A 26950-nucleotide genomic window follows, 5' to 3' on the forward strand; every position below is an offset into this window, starting at 1 on the left:
CATATGCCATTAAGGGCAGGCACATGCAGCAAAGCTTGGAAAATTGGATCCCCGCTGAAGGCCAAAAGAGATAAGAAGGACTTACAAACAGGCTGGAATGGAGATAGCATCAAAGGAATTGCAATTGGAGGAGAAAAAAAAAGAAAATGGGGAAATTTGGGCAATTTAGTGACTATAAGGAAATGGACCGGGATGGTATCAGAGCAGTGCAAAAAAGCAAAACATGCCAAAACTAAGCTGAGAGATGTTGCAAAAGCAGTGGGAAAATGTGAAGGAGGAAGACTAAACACGGAGGGGAAGATATAAGGGACATGGTATAGACATGAAAAAAACCTAAAATAAAAAAGGGAAAAAATTTTTCCCATATGCCATTAAGTGCAGGCACATGCAGCAAAGCTTGGAAAATTGGATCCCCGCTGAAGGCCAAAAGAGATAAGAAGGACTTACAAACAGGCTGGAATGGAGATAGCATCAAAGGAATTGCAATTGGAGGAGAAAAAAAAGAAAATGGGGAAATTTGGGCAATTTAGTGACTATAAGGAAATGGACCGGGATGATATCAGAGCAGTGCAAAGGACCAAAACATGCCAAAACTAAGCTGAGAGATGTTGCAAAAGCAGTGGGAAAATGTGAAGGAGGAAGACTAAACACGGAGGGGAAGATATAAGGGACATGGTATAGACATGAAAAAAACCTAAAATAAAAAAGGGAAAAAATTTCTCCCATATGCCATTAAGGGCAGGCACATGCAGCAAAGCTTGGAAAATTGGATCCCCGCTGAAGGCCAAAAGAGATAAGAAGGACTTACAAACAGGCTGGAATGGAGATAGCATCAAAGGAATTGCAATTGGAGGAGAAAAAAAAGAAAATGGGGAAATTTGGGCAATTTAGTGACTATAAGGAAATGGACCGGGATGATATCAGAGCAGCGCAAAATACCAAAACATGCCAAAACTAAGCTGACAGACATTGCAAAAGCAGGGCAAAACATCAAGAAGGAAGACACAACTTGGAGGGGAAGATATAAAAGGCATGGCATGGATGCTTAAAAAAAAGAACAAAAAACCCAAAAAAATCTTTCCCACGGTCAAAGCCATCAAAAGGCATGGCATGTCATCAAGTGCAGGGACATGCACCAAAGATTCCTCTCTTGGTCCCCATTGAAATCGCAAGATTCCCTTTCCCTTCCCGAAAGGAAATTTCATTTCCTTTCGGGAAGGGAAAGGGAATCTTGCGAACCCAAAAAGAAAGGCTTACAAACACTCTGGAAAGGAGATAGGATCAAATGAAATGCAATTGCAAAAAAGGCGAAAAAATGAAGAAAATGGGGAGTTTTAGTGCCTTCAAGAAATGGTCTGTGTGGAAATGAGCTGCAATGCAAAGGACCAAAAGATGCCAAAACTAAGCTGAGAGATGTTGCAAAAGCAGGGGAAACAGTCAAGGAGGAAGACACAACTTGGAGGAGAAGATATGAGGGACATGCTATAAATGCTTAAAAAAACTGAAACCAAAAAAGGAAAAAATTTTTCCCATATGCCATTAAGGGCAGGCACATGCAGCAAAGCTTGGAAAATTGGATCCCCGCTGAAGGCCAAAAGAGATAAGAAGGACTTACAAACAGGCTGGAATGGAGATAGCATCAAAGGAATTGCAATTGGAGGAGAAAAAAAAAGAAAATGGGGAAATTTGGGCAATTTAGTGACTATAAGGAAATGGACCGGGATGGTATCAGAGCAGTGCAAAAAAGCAAAATATGCCAAAACTAAGCTGAGAGATGTTGCAAAAGCAGGGCAAAACATCAAGAAGGAAGACACAACTTGGAGGGGAAGATATAAAAGGCATGGCATGGATGCTTAAAAAAAAGAACAAAAAACCCAAAAAAATCTTTCCCACGGTCAAAGCCATCAAAAGGCATGGCATGTCATCAAGTGCAGGGACATGCACCAAAGATTCCTCTCTTGGTCCCCATTGAAATCGCAAGATTCCCTTTCCCTTCCCGAAAGGAAATTTCATTTCCTTTCGGGAAGGGAAAGGGAATCTTGCGAACCCAAAAAGAAAGGCTTACAAACACTCTGGAAAGGAGATAGGATCAAATGAAATGCAATTGCAAAAAAGGCGAAAAAATGAAGAAAATGGGGAGTTTTAGTGCCTTCAAGAAATGGTCTGTGTGGAAATGAGCTGCAATGCAAAGGACCAAAAGATGCCAAAACTAAGCTGAGAGATGTTGCAAAAGCAGGGGAAACAGTCAAGGAGGAAGACACAACTTGGAGGAGAAGATATGAGGGACATGCTATAAATGCTTAAAAAAACTGAAACCAAAAAAGGAAAAAAATTTTCCCATATGCCATTAAGGGCAGGCACATGCAGCAAAGCTTGGAAAATTGGATCCCCGCTGAAGGCCAAAAGAGATAAGAAGGACTTACAAACAGGCTGGAATGGAGATAGCATCAAAGGAATTGCAATTGGAGGAGAAAAAAAAGAAAATGGGGAAATTTGGGCAATTTAGTGACTATAAGGAAATGGACCGGGATGATATCAGAGCAGCGCAAAATACCAAAACATGCCAAAACTAAGCTGACAGACATTGCAAAAGCAGGGCAAAACATCAAGAAGGAAGACACAACTTGGAGGGGAAGATATAAAAGGCATGGCATGGATGCTTAAAAAAAAGAACAAAAAACCCAAAAAAATCTTTCCCACGGTCAAAGCCATCAAAAGGCATGGCATGTCATCAAGTGCAGGGACATGCACCAAAGATTCCTCTCTTGGTCCCCATTGAAATCGCAAGATTCCCTTTCCCTTCCCGAAAGGAAATTTCATTTCCTTTCGGGAAGGGAAAGGGAATCTTGCGAACCCAAAAAGAAAGGCTTACAAACACTCTGGAAAGGAGATAGGATCAAATGAAATGCAATTGCAAAAAAGGCGAAAAAATGAAGAAAATGGGGAGTTTTAGTGCCTTCAAGAAATGGTCTGTGTGGAAATGAGCTGCAATGCAAAGGACCAAAAGATGCCAAAACTAAGCTGAGAGATGTTGCAAAAGCAGGGGAAACAGTCAAGGAGGAAGACACAACTAGGAGGAGAAGATATGAGGGACATGCTATAAATGCTTAAAAAAACTGAAACCAAAAAAGGAAAAAAATTTTCCCATATGCCATTAAGCGCAGGCACATGCAGCAAAGCTTGGAAAATTGGATCCCCGCTGAAGGCCAAAAGAGATAAGAAGGACTTACAAACAGGCTGGAATGGAGATAGCATCAAAGGAATTGCAATTGGAGGAGAAAAAAAAGAAAATGGGGAAATTTGGGCAATTTAGTGACTATATGGAAATGGACCGGGATGATATCAGAGCAGCGCAAAATACCAAAACATGCCAAAACTAAGCTGACAGACATTGCAAAAGCAGGGCAAAACATCAAGAAGGAAGACACAACTTGGAGGGGAAGATATAAAAGGCATGGCATGGATGCTTAAAAAAAAGAACAAAAAACCCAAAAAAAACTTTCCCACGGTCAAAGCCATCAAAAGGCATGGCATGTCATCAAGTGCAGGGACATGCACCAAAGATTCCTCTCTTGGTCCCCATTGAAATCGCAAGATTCCCTTTCCCTTCCCGAAAGGAAATTTCATTTCCTTTCGGGAAGGGAAAGGGAATCTTGCGAACCCAAAAAGAAAGGCTTACAAACACTCTGGAAAGGAGATAGGATCAAATGAAATGCAATTGCAAAAAAGGCGAAAAAATGAAGAAAATGGGGAGTTTTAGTGCCTTCAAGAAATGGTCTGTGTGGAAATGAGCTGCAATGCAAAGGACCAAAAGATGCCAAAACTAAGCTGAGAGATGTTGCAAAAGCAGGGGAAACAGTCAAGGAGGAAGACACAACTTGGAGGAGAAGATATGAGGGACATGCTATAAATGCTTAAAAAAACTGAAACCAAAAAAGGAAAAAATTTTTCCCATATGCCATTAAGGGCAGGCACATGCAGCAAAGCTTGGAAAATTGGATCCCCGCTGAAGGCCAAAAGAGATAAGAAGGACTTACAAACAGGCTGGAATGGAGATAGCATCAAAGGAATTGCAATTGGAGGAGAAAAAAAAAGAAAATGGGGAAATTTGGGCAATTTAGTGACTATAAGGAAATGGACCGGGATGATATCAGAGCAGCGCAAAATACCAAAACATGCCAAAACTAAGCTGACAGACATTGCAAAAGCAGGGCAAAACATCAAGAAGGAAGACACAACTTGGAGGGGAAGATATAAAAGGCATGGCATGGATGCTTAAAAAAAAGAACAAAAAACCCAAAAAAATCTTTCCCACGGTCAAAGCCATCAAAAGGCATGGCATGTCATCAAGTGCAGGGACATGCACCAAAGATTCCTCTCTTGGTCCCCATTGAAATCGCAAGATTCCCTTTCCCTTCCCGAAAGGAAATTTCATTTCCTTTCGGGAAGGGAAAGGGAATCTTGCGAACCCAAAAAGAAAGGCTTACAAACACTCTGGAAAGGAGATAGGATCAAATGAAATGCAATTGCAAAAAAGGCAAAAAAATGAAGAAAATGGGGAGTTTTAGTGCCTTCAAGAAATGGTCTGTGTGGAAATGAGCTGCAATGCAAAGGACCAAAAGATGCCAAAACTAAGCTGAGAGATGTTGCAAAAGCAGGGGAAACAGTCAAGGAGGAAGACACAACTAGGAGGAGAAGATATGAGGGACATGCTATAAATGCTTAAAAAAACTGAAACCAAAAAAGGAAAAAATTTTTCCCATATGCCATTAAGCGCAGGCACATGCAGCAAAGCTTGGAAAATTGGATCCCCGCTGAAGGCCAAAAGAGATAAGAAGGACTTACAAACAGGCTGGAATGGAGATAGCATCAAAGGAATTGCAATTGGAGGAGAAAAAAAAAGAAAATGGGGAAATTTGGGCAATTTAGTGACTATAAGGAAATGGACCGGGATGATATCAGAGCAGCGCAAAATACCAAAACATGCCAAAACTAAGCTGACAGACATTGCAAAAGCAGGGCAAAACATCAAGAAGGAAGACACAACTTGGAGGGGAAGATATAAAAGGCATGGCATGGATGCTTAAAAAAAAGAACAAAAAACCCAAAAAAATCTTTCCCACGGTCAAAGCCATCAAAAGGCATGGCATGTCATCAAGTGCAGGGACATGCACCAAAGATTCCTCTCTTGGTCCCCATTGAAATCGCAAGATTCCCTTTCCCTTCCCGAAAGGAAATTTCATTTCCTTTCGGGAAGGGAAAGGGAATCTTGCGAACCCAAAAAGAAAGGCTTACAAACACTCTGGAAAGGAGATAGGATCAAATGAAATGCAATTGCAAAAAAGGCAAAAAAATGAAGAAAATGGGGAGTTTTAGTGCCTTCAAGAAATGGTCTGTGTGGAAATGAGCTGCAATGCAAAGGACCAAAAGATGCCAAAACTAAGCTGAGAGATGTTGCAAAAGCAGGGGAAACAGTCAAGGAGGAAGACACAACTTGGAGGAGAAGATATGAGGGACATGCTATAAATGCTTAAAAAAACTGAAACCAAAAAAGGAAAAAATTTTTCCCATATGCCATTAAGGGCAGGCACATGCAGCAAAGCTTGGAAAATTGGATCCCCGCTGAAGGCCAAAAGAGATAAGAAGGACTTACAAACAGGCTGGAATGGAGATAGCATCAAAGGAATTGCAATTGGAGGAGAAAAAAAAGAAAATGGGGAAATTTGGGCAATTTAGTGACTATATGGAAATGGACCGGGATGATATCAGAGCAGCGCAAAATACCAAAACATGCCAAAACTAAGCTGACAGACATTGCAAAAGCAGGGCAAAACATCAAGAAGGAAGACACAACTTGGAGGGGAAGATATAAAAGGCATGGCATGGATGCTTAAAAAAAAGAACAAAAAACCCAAAAAAATCTTTCCCACGGTCAAAGCCATCAAAAGGCATGGCATGTCATCAAGTGCAGGGACATGCACCAAAGATTCCTCTCTTGGTCCCCATTGAAATCGCAAGATTCCCTTTCCCTTCCCGAAAGGAAATTTCATTTCCTTTCGGGAAGGGAAAGGGAATCTTGCGAACCCAAAAAGAAAGGCTTACAAACACTCTGGAAAGGAGATAGGATCAAATGAAATGCAATTGCAAAAAAGGCGAAAAAATGAAGAAAATGGGGAGTTTTAGTGCCTTCAAGAAATGGTCTGTGTGGAAATGAGCTGCAATGCAAAGGACCAAAAGATGCCAAAACTAAGCTGAGAGATGTTGCAAAAGCAGGGGAAACAGTCAAGGAGGAAGACACAACTTGGAGGAGAAGATATGAGGGACATGCTATAAATGCTTAAAAAAACTGAAACCAAAAAAGGAAAAAATTTTTCCCATATGCCATTAAGGGCAGGCACATGCAGCAAAGCTTGGAAAATTGGATCCCCGCTGAAGGCCAAAAGAGATAAGAAGGACTTACAAACAGGCTGGAATGGAGATAGCATCAAAGGAATTGCAATTGGAGGAGAAAAAAAAAGAAAATGGGGAAATTTGGGCAATTTAGTGACTACAAGGAAATGGACCGGGATGGTATCAGAGCAGTGCAAAAAAGCAAAACATGCCAAAACTAAGGTGAGAGATGTTGCAAAAGCAGTGGGAAAATGTGAAGGAGGAAGACTAAACACGGAGGGGAAGATATAAGGGACATGGTATAGACATGAAAAAAACCTAAAATAAAAAAGGGAAAAAATTTCTCCCATATGCCATTAAGGGCAGGCACATGCAGCAAAGCTTGGAAAATTGGATCCCCGCTGAAGGCCAAAAGAGATAAGAAGGACTTACAAACAGGCTGGAATGGAGATAGCATCAAAGGAATTGCAATTGGAGGAGAAAAAAAAAGAAAATGGGGAAATTTGGGCAATTTAGTGACTATAAGGAAATGGACAGGGATGGTATCAGAGCAGTGCAAAAAAGCAAAACATGCCAAAACTAAGCTGAGAGATGTTGCAAAAGCAGTGGGAAAATGTGAAGGAGGAAGACTAAACACGGAGGGGAAGATATAAGGGACATGGTATAGACATGAAAAAAACCTAAAATAAAAAAGGGAAAAAATTTCTCCCATATGCCATTAAGGGCAGGCACATGCAGCAAAGCTTGGAAAATTGGATCCCCGCTGAAGGCCAAAAGAGATAAGAAGGACTTACAAACAGGCTGGAATGGAGATAGCATCAAAGGAATTGCAATTGGAGGAGAAAAAAAAGAAAATGGGGAAATTTGGGCAATTTAGTGACTATATGGAAATGGACCGGGATGATATCAGAGCAGCGCAAAATACCAAAACATGCCAAAACTAAGCTGACAGACATTGCAAAAGCAGGGCAAAACATCAAGAAGGAAGACACAACTTGGAGGGGAAGATATAAAAGGCATGGCATGGATGCTTAAAAAAAAGAACAAAAAACCCAAAAAAATCTTTCCCACGGTCAAAGCCATCAAAAGGCATGGCATGTCATCAAGTGCAGGGACATGCACCAAAGATTCCTCTCTTGGTCCCCATTGAAATCGCAAGATTCCCTTTCCCTTCCCGAAAGGAAATTTCATTTCCTTTCGGGAAGGGAAAGGGAATCTTGCGAACCCAAAAAGAAAGGCTTACAAACACTCTGGAAAGGAGATAGGATCAAATGAAATGCAATTGCAAAAAAGGCGAAAAAATGAAGAAAATGGGGAGTTTTAGTGCCTTCAAGAAATGGTCTGTGTGGAAATGAGCTGCAATGCAAAGGACCAAAAGATGCCAAAACTAAGCTGAGAGATGTTGCAAAAGCAGGGGAAACAGTCAAGGAGGAAGACACAACTTGGAGGAGAAGATATGAGGGACATGCTATAAATGCTTAAAAAAACTGAAACCAAAAAAGGAAAAAATTTTTCCCATATGACATTAAGGGCAGGCACATGCAGCAAAGCTTGGAAAATTGGATCCCCGCTGAAGGCCAAAAGAGATAAGAAGGACTTACAAACAGGCTGGAATGGAGATAGCATCAAAGGAATTGCAATTGGAGGAGAAAAAAAAAGAAAATTGGGAAATTTGGGCAATTTAGTGACTACAAGGAAATGGACCGGGATGATATCAGAGCAGTGCAAAGGACCAAAACATGCCAAAACTAAGCTGAGAGATGTTGCAAAAGCAATGGGAAAATGTGAAGGAGGAAGACTAAACACGGAGGGGAAGATATAAGGGACATGGTATAGACATGAAAAAAACCTAAAATAAAAAAGGGAAAAAATTTCTCCCATATGCCATTAAGGGCAGGCACATGCAGCAAAGCTTGGAAAATTGGATCCCCGCTGAAGGCCAAAAGAGATAAGAAGGACTTACAAACAGGCTGGAATGGAGATAGCATCAAAGGAATTGCAATTGGAGGAGAAAAAAAAGAAAATGGGGAAATTTGGGCAATTTAGTGACTATAAGGAAATGGACCGGGATGATATCAGAGCAGCGCAAAATACCAAAACATGCCAAAACTAAGCTGACAGACATTGCAAAAGCAGGGCAAAACATCAAGAAGGAAGACACAACTTGGAGGGGAAGATATAAAAGGCATGGCATGGATGCTTAAAAAAAAGAACAAAAAACCCAAAAAAATCTTTCCCACGGTCAAAGCCATCAAAAGGCATGGCATGTCATCAAGTGCAGGGACATGCACCAAAGATTCCTCTCTTGGTCCCCATTGAAATCGCAAGATTCCCTTTCCCTTCCCGAAAGGAAATTTCATTTCCTTTCGGGAAGGGAAAGGGAATCTTGCGAACCCAAAAAGAAAGGCTTACAAACACTCTGGAAAGGAGATAGGATCAAATGAAATGCAATTGCAAAAAAGGCAAAAAAATGAAGAAAATGGGGAGTTTTAGTGCCTTCAAGAAATGGTCTGTGTGGAAATGAGCTGCAATGCAAAGGACCAAAAGATGCCAAAACTAAGCTGAGAGATGTTGCAAAAGCAGGGGAAACAGTCAAGGAGGAAGACACAACTAGGAGGAGAAGATATGAGGGACATGCTATAAATGCTTAAAAAAACTGAAACCAAAAAAGGAAAAAAATTTTCCCATATGCCATTAAGCGCAGGCACATGCAGCAAAGCTTGGAAAATTGGATCCCCGCTGAAGGCCAAAAGAGATAAGAAGGACTTACAAACAGGCTGGAATGGAGATAGCATCAAAGGAACTGGAATTGGAGGAGAAAAAAAAGAAAATGGGGAAATTTGGGCAATTTAGTGACTATATGGAAATGGACCGGGATGATATCAGAGCAGCGCAAAATACCAAAACATGCCAAAACTAAGCTGACAGACATTGCAAAAGCAGGGCAAAACATCAAGAAGGAAGACACAACTTGGAGGGGAAGATATAAAAGGCATGGCATGGATGCTTAAAAAAAAGAACAAAAAACCCAAAAAAAACTTTCCCACGGTCAAAGCCATCAAAAGGCATGGCATGTCATCAAGTGCAGGGACATGCACCAAAGATTCCTCTCTTGGTCCCCATTGAAATCGCAAGATTCCCTTTCCCTTCCCGAAAGGAAATTTCATTTCCTTTCGGGAAGGGAAAGGGAATCTTGCGAACCCAAAAAGAAAGGCTTACAAACACTCTGGAAAGGAGATAGGATCAAATGAAATGCAATTGCAAAAAAGGCGAAAAAATGAAGAAAATGGGGAGTTTTAGTGCCTTCAAGAAATGGTCTGTGTGGAAATGAGCTGCAATGCAAAGGACCAAAAGATGCCAAAACTAAGCTGAGAGATGTTGCAAAAGCAGGGGAAACAGTCAAGGAGGAAGACACAACTTGGAGGAGAAGATATGAGGGACATGCTATAAATGCTTAAAAAAACTGAAACCAAAAAAGGAAAAAATTTTTCCCATATGCCATTAAGGGCAGGCACATGCAGCAAAGCTTGGAAAATTGGATCCCCGCTGAAGGCCAAAAGAGATAAGAAGGACTTACAAACAGGCTGGAATGGAGATAGCATCAAAGGAATTGCAATTGGAGGAGAAAAAAAAAGAAAATGGGGAAATTTGGGCAATTTAGTGACTATAAGGAAATGGACCGGGATGGTATCAGAGCAGTGCAAAAAAGCAAAATATGCCAAAACTAAGCTGAGAGATGTTGCAAAAGCAGGGCAAAACATCAAGAAGGAAGACACAACTTGGAGGGGAAGATATAAAAGGCATGGCATGGATGCTTAAAAAAAAGAACAAAAAACCCAAAAAAATCTTTCCCACGGTCAAAGCCATCAAAAGGCATGGCATGTCATCAAGTGCAGGGACATGCACCAAAGATTCCTCTCTTGGTCCCCATTGAAATCGCAAGATTCCCTTTCCCTTCCCGAAAGGAAATTTCATTTCCTTTCGGGAAGGGAAAGGGAATCTTGCGAACCCAAAAAGAAAGGCTTACAAACACTCTGGAAAGGAGATAGGATCAAATGAAATGCAATTGCAAAAAAGGCGAAAAAATGAAGAAAATGGGGAGTTTTAGTGCCTTCAAGAAATGGTCTGTGTGGAAATGAGCTGCAATGCAAAGGACGAAAAGATGCCAAAACTAAGCTGAGAGATGTTGCAAAAGCAGGGGAAACAGTCAAGGAGGAAGACACAACTTGGAGGAGAAGATATGAGGGACATGCTATAAATGCTTAAAAAAACTGAAACCAAAAAAGGAAAAAAATTTTCCCATATGCCATTAAGGGCAGGCACATGCAGCAAAGCTTGGAAAATTGGATCCCCGCTGAAGGCCAAAAGAGATAAGAAGGACTTACAAACAGGCTGGAATGGAGATAGCATCAAAGGAATTGCAATTGGAGGAGAAAAAAAAGAAAATGGGGAAATTTGGGCAATTTAGTGACTATAAGGAAATGGACCGGGATGATATCAGAGCAGCGCAAAATACCAAAACATGCCAAAACTAAGCTGACAGACATTGCAAAAGCAGGGCAAAACATCAAGAAGGAAGACACAACTTGGAGGGGAAGATATAAAAGGCATGGCATGGATGCTTAAAAAAAAGAACAAAAAACCCAAAAAAATCTTTCCCACGGTCAAAGCCATCAAAAGGCATGGCATGTCATCAAGTGCAGGGACATGCACCAAAGATTCCTCTCTTGGTCCCCATTGAAATCGCAAGATTCCCTTTCCCTTCCCGAAAGGAAATTTCATTTCCTTTCGGGAAGGGAAAGGGAATCTTGCGAACCCAAAAAGAAAGGCTTACAAACACTCTGGAAAGGAGATAGGATCAAATGAAATGCAATTGCAAAAAAGGCGAAAAAATGAAGAAAATGGGGAGTTTTAGTGCCTTCAAGAAATGGTCTGTGTGGAAATGAGCTGCAATGCAAAGGACCAAAAGATGCCAAAACTAAGCTGAGAGATGTTGCAAAAGCAGGGGAAACAGTCAAGGAGGAAGACACAACTTGGAGGAGAAGATATGAGGGACATGCTATAAATGCTTAAAAAAACTGAAACCAAAAAAGGAAAAAATTTTTCCCATATGCCATTAAGGGCAGGCACATGCAGCAAAGCTTGGAAAATTGGATCCCCGCTGAAGGCCAAAAGAGATAAGAAGGACTTACAAACAGGCTGGAATGGAGATAGCATCAAAGGAATTGCAATTGGAGGAGAAAAAAAAAGAAAATGGGGAAATTTGGGCAATTTAGTGACTACAAGGAAATGGACCGGGATGGTATCAGAGCAGTGCAAAAAAGCAAAACATGCCAAAACTAAGGTGAGAGATGTTGCAAAAGCAGTGGGAAAATGTGAAGGAGGAAGACTAAACACGGAGGGGAAGATATAAGGGACATGGTATAGACATGAAAAAAACCTAAAATAAAAAAGGGAAAAAATTTCTCCCATATGCCATTAAGGGCAGGCACATGCAGCAAAGCTTGGAAAATTGGATCCCCGCTGAAGGCCAAAAGAGATAAGAAGGACTTACAAACAGGCTGGAATGGAGATAGCATCAAAGGAATTGCAATTGGAGGAGAAAAAAAAAGAAAATGGGGAAATTTGGGCAATTTAGTGACTATAAGGAAATGGACAGGGATGGTATCAGAGCAGTGCAAAAAAGCAAAACATGCCAAAACTAAGCTGAGAGATGTTGCAAAAGCAGTGGGAAAATGTGAAGGAGGAAGACTAAACACGGAGGGGAAGATATAAGGGACATGGTATAGACATGAAAAAAACCTAAAATAAAAAAGGGAAAAAATTTCTCCCATATGCCATTAAGGGCAGGCACATGCAGCAAAGCTTGGAAAATTGGATCCCCGCTGAAGGCCAAAAGAGATAAGAAGGACTTACAAACAGGCTGGAATGGAGATAGCATCAAAGGAATTGCAATTGGAGGAGAAAAAAAAGAAAATGGGGAAATTTGGGCAATTTAGTGACTATATGGAAATGGACCGGGATGATATCAGAGCAGCGCAAAATACCAAAACATGCCAAAACTAAGCTGACAGACATTGCAAAAGCAGGGCAAAACATCAAGAAGGAAGACACAACTTGGAGGGGAAGATATAAAAGGCATGGCATGGATGCTTAAAAAAAAGAACAAAAAACCCAAAAAAATCTTTCCCACGGTCAAAGCCATCAAAAGGCATGGCATGTCATCAAGTGCAGGGACATGCACCAAAGATTCCTCTCTTGGTCCCCATTGAAATCGCAAGATTCCCTTTCCCTTCCCGAAAGGAAATTTCATTTCCTTTCGGGAAGGGAAAGGGAATCTTGCGAACCCAAAAAGAAAGGCTTACAAACACTCTGGAAAGGAGATAGGATCAAATGAAATGCAATTGCAAAAAAGGCAAAAAAATGAAGAAAATGGGGAGTTTTAGTGCCTTCAAGAAATGGTCTGTGTGGAAATGAGCTGCAATGCAAAGGACCAAAAGATGCCAAAACTAAGCTGAGAGATGTTGCAAAAGCAGGGGAAACAGTCAAGGAGGAAGACACAACTTGGAGGAGAAGATATGAGGGACATGCTATAAATGCTTAAAAAAACTGAAACCAAAAAAGGAAAAAATTTTTCCCATATGCCATTAAGGGCAGGCACATGCAGCAAAGCTTGGAAAATTGGATCCCCGCTGAAGGCCAAAAGAGATAAGAAGGACTTACAAACAGGCTGGAATGGAGATAGCATCAAAGGAATTGCAATTGGAGGAGAAAAAAAAGAAAATGGGGAAATTTGGGCAATTTAGTGACTATATGGAAATGGACCGGGATGATATCAGAGCAGCGCAAAATACCAAAACATGCCAAAACTAAGCTGACAGACATTGCAAAAGCAGGGCAAAACATCAAGAAGGAAGACACAACTTGGAGGGGAAGATATAAAAGGCATGGCATGGATGCTTAAAAAAAAGAACAAAAAACCCAAAAAAATCTTTCCCACGGTCAAAGCCATCAAAAGGCATGGCATGTCATCAAGTGCAGGGACATGCACCAAAGATTCCTCTCTTGGTCCCCATTGAAATCGCAAGATTCCCTTTCCCTTCCCGAAAGGAAATTTCATTTCCTTTCGGGAAGGGAAAGGGAATCTTGCGAACCCAAAAAGAAAGGCTTACAAACACTCTGGAAAGGAGATAGGATCAAATGAAATGCAATTGCAAAAAAGGCGAAAAAATGAAGAAAATGGGGAGTTTTAGTGCCTTCAAGAAATGGTCTGTGTGGAAATGAGCTGCAATGCAAAGGACCAAAAGATGCCAAAACTAAGCTGAGAGATGTTGCAAAAGCAGGGGAAACAGTCAAGGAGGAAGACACAACTTGGAGGAGAAGATATGAGGGACATGCTATAAATGCTTAAAAAAACTGAAACCAAAAAAGGAAAAAATTTTTCCCATATGCCATTAAGGGCAGGCACATGCAGCAAAGCTTGGAAAATTGGATCCCCGCTGAAGGCCAAAAGAGATAAGAAGGACTTACAAACAGGCTGGAATGGAGATAGCATCAAAGGAATTGCAATTGGAGGAGAAAAAAAAAGAAAATGGGGAAATTTGGGCAATTTAGTGACTACAAGGAAATGGACCGGGATGGTATCAGAGCAGTGCAAAAAAGCAAAACATGCCAAAACTAAGGTGAGAGATGTTGCAAAAGCAGTGGGAAAATGTGAAGGAGGAAGACTAAACACGGAGGGGAAGATATAAGGGACATGGTATAGACATGAAAAAAACCTAAAATAAAAAAGGGAAAAAATTTCTCCCATATGCCATTAAGGGCAGGCACATGCAGCAAAGCTTGGAAAATTGGATCCCCGCTGAAGGCCAAAAGAGATAAGAAGGACTTACAAACAGGCTGGAATGGAGATAGCATCAAAGGAATTGCAATTGGAGGAGAAAAAAAAAGAAAATGGGGAAATTTGGGCAATTTAGTGACTATAAGGAAATGGACAGGGATGGTATCAGAGCAGTGCAAAAAAGCAAAACATGCCAAAACTAAGCTGAGAGATGTTGCAAAAGCAGTGGGAAAATGTGAAGGAGGAAGACTAAACACGGAGGGGAAGATATAAGGGACATGGTATAGACATGAAAAAAACCTAAAATAAAAAAGGGAAAAAATTTCTCCCATATGCCATTAAGGGCAGGCACATGCAGCAAAGCTTGGAAAATTGGATCCCCGCTGAAGGCCAAAAGAGATAAGAAGGACTTACAAACAGGCTGGAATGGAGATAGCATCAAAGGAATTGCAATTGGAGGAGAAAAAAAAGAAAATGGGGAAATTTGGGCAATTTAGTGACTATATGGAAATGGACCGGGATGATATCAGAGCAGCGCAAAATACCAAAACATGCCAAAACTAAGCTGACAGACATTGCAAAAGCAGGGCAAAACATCAAGAAGGAAGACACAACTTGGAGGGGAAGATATAAAAGGCATGGCATGGATGCTTAAAAAAAAGAACAAAAAACCCAAAAAAATCTTTCCCACGGTCAAAGCCATCAAAAGGCATGGCATGTCATCAAGTGCAGGGACATGCACCAAAGATTCCTCTCTTGGTCCCCATTGAAATCGCAAGATTCCCTTTCCCTTCCCGAAAGGAAATTTCATTTCCTTTCGGGAAGGGAAAGGGAATCTTGCGAACCCAAAAAGAAAGGCTTACAAACACTCTGGAAAGGAGATAGGATCAAATGAAATGCAATTGCAAAAAAGGCGAAAAAATGAAGAAAATGGGGAGTTTTAGTGCCTTCAAGAAATGGTCTGTGTGGAAATGAGCTGCAATGCAAAGGACCAAAAGATGCCAAAACTAAGCTGAGAGATGTTGCAAAAGCAGGGGAAACAGTCAAGGAGGAAGACACAACTTGGAGGAGAAGATATGAGGGACATGCTATAAATGCTTAAAAAAACTGAAACCAAAAAAGGAAAAAATTTTTCCCATATGACATTAAGGGCAGGCACATGCAGCAAAGCTTGGAAAATTGGATCCCCGCTGAAGGCCAAAAGAGATAAGAAGGACTTACAAACAGGCTGGAATGGAGATAGCATCAAAGGAATTGCAATTGGAGGAGAAAAAAAAAGAAAATTGGGAAATTTGGGCAATTTAGTGACTACAAGGAAATGGACCGGGATGATATCAGAGCAGTGCAAAGGACCAAAACATGCCAAAACTAAGCTGAGAGATGTTGCAAAAGCAATGGGAAAATGTGAAGGAGGAAGACTAAACACGGAGGGGAAGATATAAGGGACATGGTATAGACATGAAAAAAACCTAAAATAAAAAAGGGAAAAAATTTCTCCCATATGCCATTAAGGGCAGGCACATGCAGCAAAGCTTGGAAAATTGGATCCCCGCTGAAGGCCAAAAGAGATAAGAAGGACTTACAAACAGGCTGGAATGGAGATAGCATCAAAGGAATTGCAATTGGAGGAGAAAAAAAAGAAAATGGGGAAATTTGGGCAATTTAGTGACTATAAGGAAATGGACCGGGATGATATCAGAGCAGCGCAAAATACCAAAACATGCCAAAACTAAGCTGACAGACATTGCAAAAGCAGGGCAAAACATCAAGAAGGAAGACACAACTTGGAGGGGAAGATATAAAAGGCATGGCATGGATGCTTAAAAAAAAGAACAAAAAACCCAAAAAAATCTTTCCCACGGTCAAAGCCATCAAAAGGCATGGCATGTCATCAAGTGCAGGGACATGCACCAAAGATTCCTCTCTTGGTCCCCATTGAAATCGCAAGATTCCCTTTCCCTTCCCGAAAGGAAATTTCATTTCCTTTCGGGAAGGGAAAGGGAATCTTGCGAACCCAAAAAGAAAGGCTTACAAACACTCTGGAAAGGAGATAGGATCAAATGAAATGCAATTGCAAAAAAGGCAAAAAAATGAAGAAAATGGGGAGTTTTAGTGCCTTCAAGAAATGGTCTGTGTGGAAATGAGCTGCAATGCAAAGGACCAAAAGATGCCAAAACTAAGCTGAGAGATGTTGCAAAAGCAGGGGAAACAGTCAAGGAGGAAGACACAACTAGGAGGAGAAGATATGAGGGACATGCTATAAATGCTTAAAAAAACTGAAACCAAAAAAGGAAAAAAATTTTCCCATATGCCATTAAGCGCAGGCACATGCAGCAAAGCTTGGAAAATTGGATCCCCGCTGAAGGCCAAAAGAGATAAGAAGGACTTACAAACAGGCTGGAATGGAGATAGCATCAAAGGAACTGGAATTGGAGGAGAAAAAAAAGAAAATGGGGAAATTTGGGCAATTTAGTGACTATATGGAAATGGACCGGGATGATATCAGAGCAGCGCAAAATACCAAAACATGCCAAAACTAAGCTGACAGACATTGCAAAAGCAGGGCAAAACATCAAGAAGGAAGACACAACTTGGAGGGGAAGATATAAAAGGCATGGCATGGATGCTTAAAAAAAAGAACAAAAAACCCAAAAAAAACTTTCCCACGGTCAAAGCCATCAAAAGGCATGGCATGTCATCAAGTGCAGGGACATGCACCAAAGATTCCTCTCTTGGTCCCCATTGAAATCGCAAGATTCCCTTTCCCTTCCCGAAAGGAAATTTCATTTCCTTTCGGGAAGGGAAAGGGAATCTTGCGAACCCAAAAAGAAAGGCTTACAAACACTCTGGAAAGGAGATAGGATCAAATGAAATGCAATTGCAAAAAAGGCGAAAAAATGAAGAAAATGGGGAGTTTTAGTGCCTTCAAGAAATGGTCTGTGTGGAAATGAGCTGCAATGCAAAGGACCAAAAGATGCCAAAACTAAGCTGAGAGATGTTGCAAAAGCAGGGGAAACAGTCAAGGAGGAAGACACAACTTGGAGGAGAAGATATGAGGGACATGCTATAAATGCTTAAAAAAACTGAAACCAAAAAAGGAAAAAATTTTTCCCATATGCCATTAAGGGCAGGCACATGCAGCAAAGCTTGGAAAATTGGATCCCCGCTGAAGGCCAAAAGAGATAAGAAGGACTTACAAACAGGCTGGAATGGAGATAGCATCAAAGGAATTGCAATTGGAGGAGAAAAAAAAAGAAAATGGGGAAATTTGGGCAATTTAGTGACTATAAGGAAATGGACCGGGATGGTATCAGAGCAGTGCAAAAAAGCAAAATATGCCAAAACTAAGCTGAGAGATGTTGCAAAAGCAGGGCAAAACATCAAGAAGGAAGACACAACTTGGAGGGGAAGATATAAAAGGCATGGCATGGATGCTTAAAAAAAAGAACAAAAAACCCAAAAAAATCTTTCCCACGGTCAAAGCCATCAAAAGGCATGGCATGTCATCAAGTGCAGGGACATGCACCAAAGATTCCTCTCTTGGTCCCCATTGAAATCGCAAGATTCCCTTTCCCTTCCCGAAAGGAAATTTCATTTCCTTTCGGGAAGGGAAAGGGAATCTTGCGAACCCAAAAAGAAAGGCTTACAAACACTCTGGAAAGGAGATAGGATCAAATGAAATGCAATTGCAAAAAAGGCGAAAAAATGAAGAAAATGGGGAGTTTTAGTGCCTTCAAGAAATGGTCTGTGTGGAAATGAGCTGCAATGCAAAGGACGAAAAGATGCCAAAACTAAGCTGAGAGATGTTGCAAAAGCAGGGGAAACAGTCAAGGAGGAAGACACAACTTGGAGGAGAAGATATGAGGGACATGCTATAAATGCTTAAAAAAACTGAAACCAAAAAAGGAAAAAAATTTTCCCATATGCCATTAAGGGCAGGCACATGCAGCAAAGCTTGGAAAATTGGATCCCCGCTGAAGGCCAAAAGAGATAAGAAGGACTTACAAACAGGCTGGAATGGAGATAGCATCAAAGGAATTGCAATTGGAGGAGAAAAAAAAGAAAATGGGGAAATTTGGGCAATTTAGTGACTATAAGGAAATGGACCGGGATGATATCAGAGCAGCGCAAAATACCAAAACATGCCAAAACTAAGCTGACAGACATTGCAAAAGCAGGGCAAAACATCAAGAAGGAAGACACAACTTGGAGGGGAAGATATAAAAGGCATGGCATGGATGCTTAAAAAAAAGAACAAAAAACCCAAAAAAATCTTTCCCACGGTCAAAGCCATCAAAAGGCATGGCATGTCATCAAGTGCAGGGACATGCACCAAAGATTCCTCTCTTGGTCCCCATTGAAATCGCAAGATTCCCTTTCCCTTCCCGAAAGGAAATTTCATTTCCTTTCGGGAAGGGAAAGGGAATCTTGCGAACCCAAAAAGAAAGGCTTACAAACACTCTGGAAAGGAGATAGGATCAAATGAAATGCAATTGCAAAAAAGGCGAAAAAATGAAGAAAATGGGGAGTTTTAGTGCCTTCAAGAAATGGTCTGTGTGGAAATGAGCTGCAATGCAAAGGACCAAAAGATGCCAAAACTAAGCTGAGAGATGTTGCAAAAGCAGGGGAAACAGTCAAGGAGGAAGACACAACTTGGAGGAGAAGATATGAGGGACATGCTATAAATGCTTAAAAAAACTGAAACCAAAAAAGGAAAAAATTTTTCCCATATGCCATTAAGGGCAGGCACATGCAGCAAAGCTTGGAAAATTGGATCCCCGCTGAAGGCCAAAAGAGATAAGAAGGACTTACAAACAGGCTGGAATGGAGATAGCATCAAAGGAATTGCAATTGGAGGAGAAAAAAAAAGAAAATGGGGAAATTTGGGCAATTTAGTGACTACAAGGAAATGGACCGGGATGGTATCAGAGCAGTGCAAAAAAGCAAAACATGCCAAAACTAAGGTGAGAGATGTTGCAAAAGCAGTGGGAAAATGTGAAGGAGGAAGACTAAACACGGAGGGGAAGATATAAGGGACATGGTATAGACATGAAAAAAACCTAAAATAAAAAAGGGAAAAAATTTCTCCCATATGCCATTAAGGGCAGGCACATGCAGCAAAGCTTGGAAAATTGGATCCCCGCTGAAGGCCAAAAGAGATAAGAAGGACTTACAAACAGGCTGGAATGGAGATAGCATCAAAGGAATTGCAATTGGAGGAGAAAAAAAAAGAAAATGGGGAAATTTGGGCAATTTAGTGACTATAAGGAAATGGACAGGGATGGTATCAGAGCAGTGCAAAAAAGCAAAACATGCCAAAACTAAGCTGAGAGATGTTGCAAAAGCAGTGGGAAAATGTGAAGGAGGAAGACTAAACACGGAGGGGAAGATATAAGGGACATGGTATAGACATGAAAAAAACCTAAAATAAAAAAGGGAAAAAATTTCTCCCATATGCCATTAAGGGCAGGCACATGCAGCAAAGCTTGGAAAATTGGATCCCCGCTGAAGGCCAAAAGAGATAAGAAGGACTTACAAACAGGCTGGAATGGAGATAGCATCAAAGGAATTGCAATTGGAGGAGAAAAAAAAGAAAATGGGGAAATTTGGGCAATTTAGTGACTATATGGAAATGGACCGGGATGATATCAGAGCAGCGCAAAATACCAAAACATGCCAAAACTAAGCTGACAGACATTGCAAAAGCAGGGCAAAACATCAAGAAGGAAGACACAACTTGGAGGGGAAGATATAAAAGGCATGGCATGGATGCTTAAAAAAAGGAACAAAAAACCCAAAAAAATCTTTCCCACGGTCAAAGCCATCAAAAGGCATGGCATGTCATCAAGTGAAGGGACATGCACCAAAGATTCCTCTCTTGGTCCCCATTGAAATCGCAAGATTCCCTTTCCCTTCCCGAAAGGAAATTTCATTTCCTTTCGGGAAGGGAAAGGGAATCTTGCGAACCCAAAAAGAAAGGCTTACAAACACTCTGGAAAGGAGATAGGATCAAATGAAATGCAATTGCAAAAAAGGCGAAAAAATGAAGAAAATGGGGAGTTTTAGTGCCTTCAAGAAATGGTCTGTGTGGAAATGAGCTGCAATGCAAAGGACCAAAAGATGCCAAAACTAAGCTGAGAGATGTTGCAAAAGCAGGGGAAACAGTCAAGGAGGAAGACACAACTTGGAGGAGAAGATATGAGGGACATGCTATAAATGCTTAAAAAAACTGAAACCAAAAAAGGAAAAAATTTTTCCCATATGACATTAAGGGCAGGCACATGCAGCAAAGCTTGGAAAATTGGATCCCCGCTGAAGGCCAAAAGAGATAAGAAGGACTTACAAACAGGCTGGAATGGAGATAGCATCAAAGGAATTGCAATTGGAGGAGAAAAAAAAAGAAAATTGGGAAATTTGGGCAATTTAGTGACTATAAGGAAATGGACAGGGATGGTATCAGAGCAGTGCAAAAAAGCAAAACATGCCAAAACTAAGCTGAGAGATGTTGCAAAAGCAGTGGGAAAATGTGAAGGAGGAAGACTAAACACGGAGGGGAAGATATAAGGGACATGGTATAGACATGAAAAAAACCTAAAATAAAAAAGGGAAAAAATTTCTCCCATATGCCATTAAGGGCAGGCACATGCAGCAAAGCTTGGAAAATTGGATCCCCGCTGAAGGCCAAAAGAGATAAGAAGGACTTACAAACAGGCTGGAATGGAGATAGCATCAAAGGAATTGCAATTGGAGGAGAAAAAAAAGAAAATGGGGAAATTTGGGCAATTTAGTGACTATATGGAAATGGACCGGGATGATATCAGAGCAGCGCAAAATACCAAAACATGCCAAAACTAAGCTGACAGACATTGCAAAAGCAGGGCAAAACATCAAGAAGGAAGACACAACTTGGAGGGGAAGATATAAAAGGCATGGCATGGATGCTTAAAAAAAAGAACAAAAAACCCAAAAAAATCTTTCCCACGGTCAAAGCCATCAAAAGGCATGGCATGTCATCAAGTGCAGGGACATGCACCAAAGATTCCTCTCTTGGTCCCCATTGAAATCGCAAGATTCCCTTTCCCTTCCCGAAAGGAAATTTCATTTCCTTTCGGGAAGGGAAAGGGAATCTTGCGAACCCAAAAAGAAAGGCTTACAAACACTCTGGAAAGGAGATAGGATCAAATGAAATGCAATTGCAAAAAAGGCAAAAAAATGAAGAAAATGGGGAGTTTTAGTGCCTTCAAGAAATGGTCTGTGTGGAAATGAGCTGCATTGCAAAGGACCAAAAGATGCCAAAACTAAGCTGAGAGATGTTGCAAAAGCAGGGGAAACAGTCAAGGAGGAAGACACAACTTGGAGGAGAAGATATGAGGGACATGCTATAAATGCTTAAAAAAACTGAAACCAAAAAAGGAAAAAATTTTTCCCATATGCCATTAAGGGCAGGCACATGCAGCAAAGCTTGGAAAATTGGATCCCCGCTGAAGGCCAAAAGAGATAAGAAGGACTTACAAACAGGCTGGAATGGAGATAGCATCAAAGGAATTGCAATTGGAGGAGAAAAAAAAGAAAATGGGGAAATTTGGGCAATTTAGTGACTATAAGGAAATGGACCGGGATGATATCAGAGCAGCGCAAAATACCAAAACATGCCAAAACTAAGCTGACAGACATTGCAAAAGCAGGGCAAAACATCAAGAAGGAAGACACAACTTGGAGGGGAAGATATAAAAGGCATGGCATGGATGCTTAAAAAAAAGAACAAAAAACCCAAAAAAATCTTTCCCACGGTCAAAGCCATCAAAAGGCATGGCATGTCATCAAGTGCAGGGACATGCACCAAAGATTCCTCTCTTGGTCCCCATTGAAATCGCAAGATTCCCTTTCCCTTCCCGAAAGGAAATTTCATTTCCTTTCGGGAAGGGAAAGGGAATCTTGCGAACCCAAAAAGAAAGGCTTACAAACACTCTGGAAAGGAGATAGGATCAAATGAAATGCAATTGCAAAAAAGGCGAAAAAATGAAGAAAATGGGGAGTTTTAGTGCCTTCAAGAAATGGTCTGTGTGGAAATGAGCTGCAATGCAAAGGACCAAAAGATGCCAAAACTAAGCTGAGAGATGTTGCAAAAGCAGGGGAAACAGTCAAGGAGGAAGACACAACTTGGAGGAGAAGATATGAGGGACATGCTATAAATGCTTAAAAAAACTGAAACCAAAAAAGGAAAAAAATTTTCCCATATGCCATTAAGGGCAGGCACATGCAGCAAAGCTTGGAAAATTGGATCCCCGCTGAAGGCCAAAAGAGATAAGAAGGACTTACAAACAGGCTGGAATGGAGATAGCATCAAAGGAATTGCAATTGGAGGAGAAAAAAAAGAAAATGGGGAAATTTGGGCAATTTAGTGACTATAAGGAAATGGACCGGGATGATATCAGAGCAGCGCAAAATACCAAAACATGCCAAAACTAAGCTGACAGACATTGCAAAAGCAGGGCAAAACATCAAGAAGGAAGACACAACTTGGAGGGGAAGATATAAAAGGCATGGCATGGATGCTTAAAAAAAAGAACAAAAAACCCAAAAAAATCTTTCCCACGGTCAAAGCCATCAAAAGGCATGGCATGTCATCAAGTGCAGGGACATGCACCAAAGATTCCTCTCTTGGTCCCCATTGAAATCGCAAGATTCCCTTTCCCTTCCCGAAAGGAAATTTCATTTCCTTTCGGGAAGGGAAAGGGAATCTTGCGAACCCAAAAAGAAAGGCTTACAAACACTCTGGAAAGGAGATAGGATCAAATGAAATGCAATTGCAAAAAAGGCAAAAAAATGAAGAAAATGGGGAGTTTTAGTGCCTTCAAGAAATGGTCTGTGTGGAAATGAGCTGCAATGCAAAGGACCAAAAGATGCCAAAACTAAGCTGAGAGATGTTGCAAAAGCAGGGGAAACAGTCAAGGAGGAAGACACAACTAGGAGGAGAAGATATGAGGGACATGCTATAAATGCTTAAAAAAACTGAAACCAAAAAAGGAAAAAATTTTTCCCATATGCCATTAAGGGCAGGCACATGCAGCAAAGCTTGGAAAATTGGATCCCCGCTGAAGGCCAAAAGAGATAAGAAGGACTTACAAACAGGCTGGAATGGAGATAGCATCAAAGGAATTGCAATTGGAGGAGAAAAAAAAGAAAATGGGGAAATTTGGGCAATTTAGTGACTATATGGAAATGGACCGGGATGATATCAGAGCAGCGCAAAATACCAAAACATGCCAAAACTAAGCTGACAGACATTGCAAAAGCAGGGCAAAACATCAAGAAGGAAGACACAACTTGGAGGGGAAGATATAAAAGGCATGGCATGGATGCTTAAAAAAAAGAACAAAAAACCCAAAAAAATCTTTCCCACGGTCAAAGCCATCAAAAGGCATGGCATGTCATCAAGTGCAGGGACATGCACCAAAGATTCCTCTCTTGGTCCCCATTGAAATCGCAAGATTCCCTTTCCCTTCCCGAAAGGAAATTTCATTTCCTTTCGGGAAGGGAAAGGGAATCTTGCGAACCCAAAAAGAAAGGCTTACAAACACTCTGGAAAGGAGATAGGATCAAATGAAATGCAATTGCAAAAAAGGCGAAAAAATGAAGAAAATGGGGAGTTTTAGTGCCTTCAAGAAATGGTCTGTGTGGAAATGAGCTGCAATGCAAAGGACCAAAAGATGCCAAAACTAAGCTGAGAGATGTTGCAAAAGCAGGGGAAACAGTCAAGGAGGAAGACACAACTTGGAGGAGAAGATATGAGGGACATGCTATAAATGCTTAAAAAAACTGAAACCAAAAAAGGAAAAAATTTTTCCCATATGCCATTAAGGGCAGGCACATGCAGCAAAGCTTGGAAAATTGGATCCCCGCTGAAGGCCAAAAGAGATAAGAAGGACTTACAAACAGGCTGGAATGGAGATAGCATCAAAGGAATTGCAATTGGAGGAGAAAAAAAAGAAAATGGGGAAATTTGGGCAATTTAGTGACTATAAGGAAATGGACCGGGATGATATCAGAGCAGCGCAAAATACCAAAACATGCCAAAACTAAGCTGACAGACATTGCAAAAGCAGGGCAAAACATCAAGAAGGAAGACACAACTTGGAGGGGAAGATATAAAAGGCATGGCATGGATGCTTAAAAAAAAGAACAAAAAACCCAAAAAAATCTTTCCCACGGTCAAAGCCATCAAAAGGCATGGCATGTCATCAAGTGCAGGGACATGCACCAAAGATTCCTCTCTTGGTCCCCATTGAAATCGCAAGATTCCCTTTCCCTTCCCGAAAGGAAATTTCATTTCCTTTCGGGAAGGGAAAGGGAATCTTGCGAACCCAAAAAGAAAGGCTTACAAACACTCTGGAAAGGAGATAGGATCAAATGAAATGCAATTGCAAAAAAGGCGAAAAAATGAAGAAAATGGGGAGTTTTAGTGCCTTCAAGAAATGGTCTGTGAGGAAATGAGCTGCAATGCAAAGGACCAAAAGATGCCAAAACTAAGCTGAGAGATGTTGCAAAAGCAGGGGAAACAGTCAAGGAGGAAGACACAACTTGGAGGAGAAGATATGAGGGACATGCTATAAATGCTTAAAAAAACTGAAACACAAAAAGGGAAAAAATTTTTCCCATATGCCATTAAGGGCAGGCACATGCAGCAAAGCTTGGAAAATTGGATCCCCGCTGAAGGCCAAAAGAGATAAGAAGGACTTACAAACAGGCTGGAATGGAGATAGCATCAAAGGAATTGCAATTGGAGGAGAAAAAAAAAGAAAATTGGGAAATTTGGGCAATTTAGTGACTACAAGGAAATGGACCGGGATGATATCAGAGCAGTGCAAAGGACCAAAACATGCCAAAACTAAGCTGAGAGATGTTGCAAAAGCAGTGGGAAAATGTGAAGGAGGAAGACTAAACACGGAGGGGAAGATATAAGGGACATGGTATAGACATGAAAAAAACCTAAAATAAAAAAGGGAAAAAATTTCTCCCATATGCCATTAAGGGCAGGCACATGCAGCAAAGCTTGGAAAATTGGATCCCCGCTGAAGGCCAAAAGAGATAAGAAGGACTTACAAACAGGCTGGAATGGAGATAGCATCAAAGGAATTGCAATTGGAGGAGAAAAAAAAGAAAATGGGGAAATTTGGGCAATTTAGTGACTATAAGGAAATGGACCGGGATGATATCAGAGCAGCGCAAAATACCAAAACATGCCAAAACTAAGCTGACAGACATTGCAAAAGCAGGGCAAAACATCAAGAAGGAAGACACAACTTGGAGGGGAAGATATAAAAGGCATGGCATGGATGCTTAAAAAAAAGAACAAAAAACCCAAAAAAATCTTTCCCACGGTCAAAGCCATCAAAAGGCATGGCATGTCATCAAGTGCAGGGACATGCACCAAAGATTCCTCTCTTGGTCCCCATTGAAATCGCAAGATTCCCTTTCCCTTCCCGAAAGGAAATTTCATTTCCTTTCGGGAAGGGAAAGGGAATCTTGCGAACCCAAAAAGAAAGGCTTACAAACACTCTGGAAAGGAGATAGGATCAAATGAAATGCAATTGCAAAAAAGGCGAAAAAATGAAGAAAATGGGGAGTTTTAGTGCCTTCAAGAAATGGTCTGTGTGGAAATGAGCTGCAATGCAAAGGACCAAAAGATGCCAAAACTAAGCTGAGAGATGTTGCAAAAGCAGGGGAAACAGTCAAGGAGGAAGACACAACTTGGAGGAGAAGATATGAGGGACATGCTATAAATGCTTAAAAAAACTGAAACCAAAAAAGGAAAAAAATTTTCCCATATGCCATTAAGGGCAGGCACATGCAGCAAAGCTTGGAAAATTGGATCCCCGCTGAAGGCCAAAAGAGATAAGAAGGACTTACAAACAGGCTGGAATGGAGATAGCATCAAAGGAATTGCAATTGGAGGAGAAAAAAAAGAAAATGGGGAAATTTGGGCAATTTAGTGACTACAAGGAAATGGACCGGGATGGTATCAGAGCAGTGCAAAAAAGCAAAACATGCCAAAACTAAGCTGAGAGATGTTGCAAAAGCAGTGGGAAAATGTGAAGGAGGAAGACTAAACACGGAGGGGAAGATATAAGGGACATGGTATAGACATGAAAAAAACCTAAAATAAAAAAGGGAAAAAATTTCTCCCATATGCCATTAAGGGCAGGCACATGCAGCAAAGCTTGGAAAATTGGATCCCCGCTGAAGGCCAAAAGAGATAAGAAGGACTTACAAACAGGCTGGAATGGAGATAGCATCAAAGGAATTGCAATTGGAGGAGAAAAAAAAAGAAAATTGGGAAATTTGGGCAATTTAGTGACTATAAGGAAATGGACAGGGATGGTATCAGAGCAGTGCAAAAAAGCAAAACATGCCAAAACTAAGCTGAGAGATGTTGCAAAAGCAGTGGGAAAATGTGAAGGAGGAAGACTAAACACGGAGGGGAAGATATAAGGGACATGGTATAGACATGAAAAAAACCTAAAATAAAAAAGGGAAAAAATTTCTCCCATATGCCATTAAGGGCAGGCACATGCAGCAAAGCTTGGAAAATTGGATCCCCGCTGAAGGCCAAAAGAGATAAGAAGGACTTACAAACAGGCTGGAATGGAGATAGCATCAAAGGAATTGCAATTGGAGGAGAAAAAAAAGAAAATGGGGAAATTTGGGCAATTTAGTGAC

Source organism: Agelaius tricolor, unplaced genomic scaffold (assembly GCF_023055355.1).
Source record: "Agelaius tricolor isolate 1412-34295 unplaced genomic scaffold, bAgeTri1.0.p SCAF_7, whole genome shotgun sequence".
Lineage (NCBI taxonomy): Eukaryota > Metazoa > Chordata > Aves > Passeriformes > Icteridae > Agelaius > Agelaius tricolor.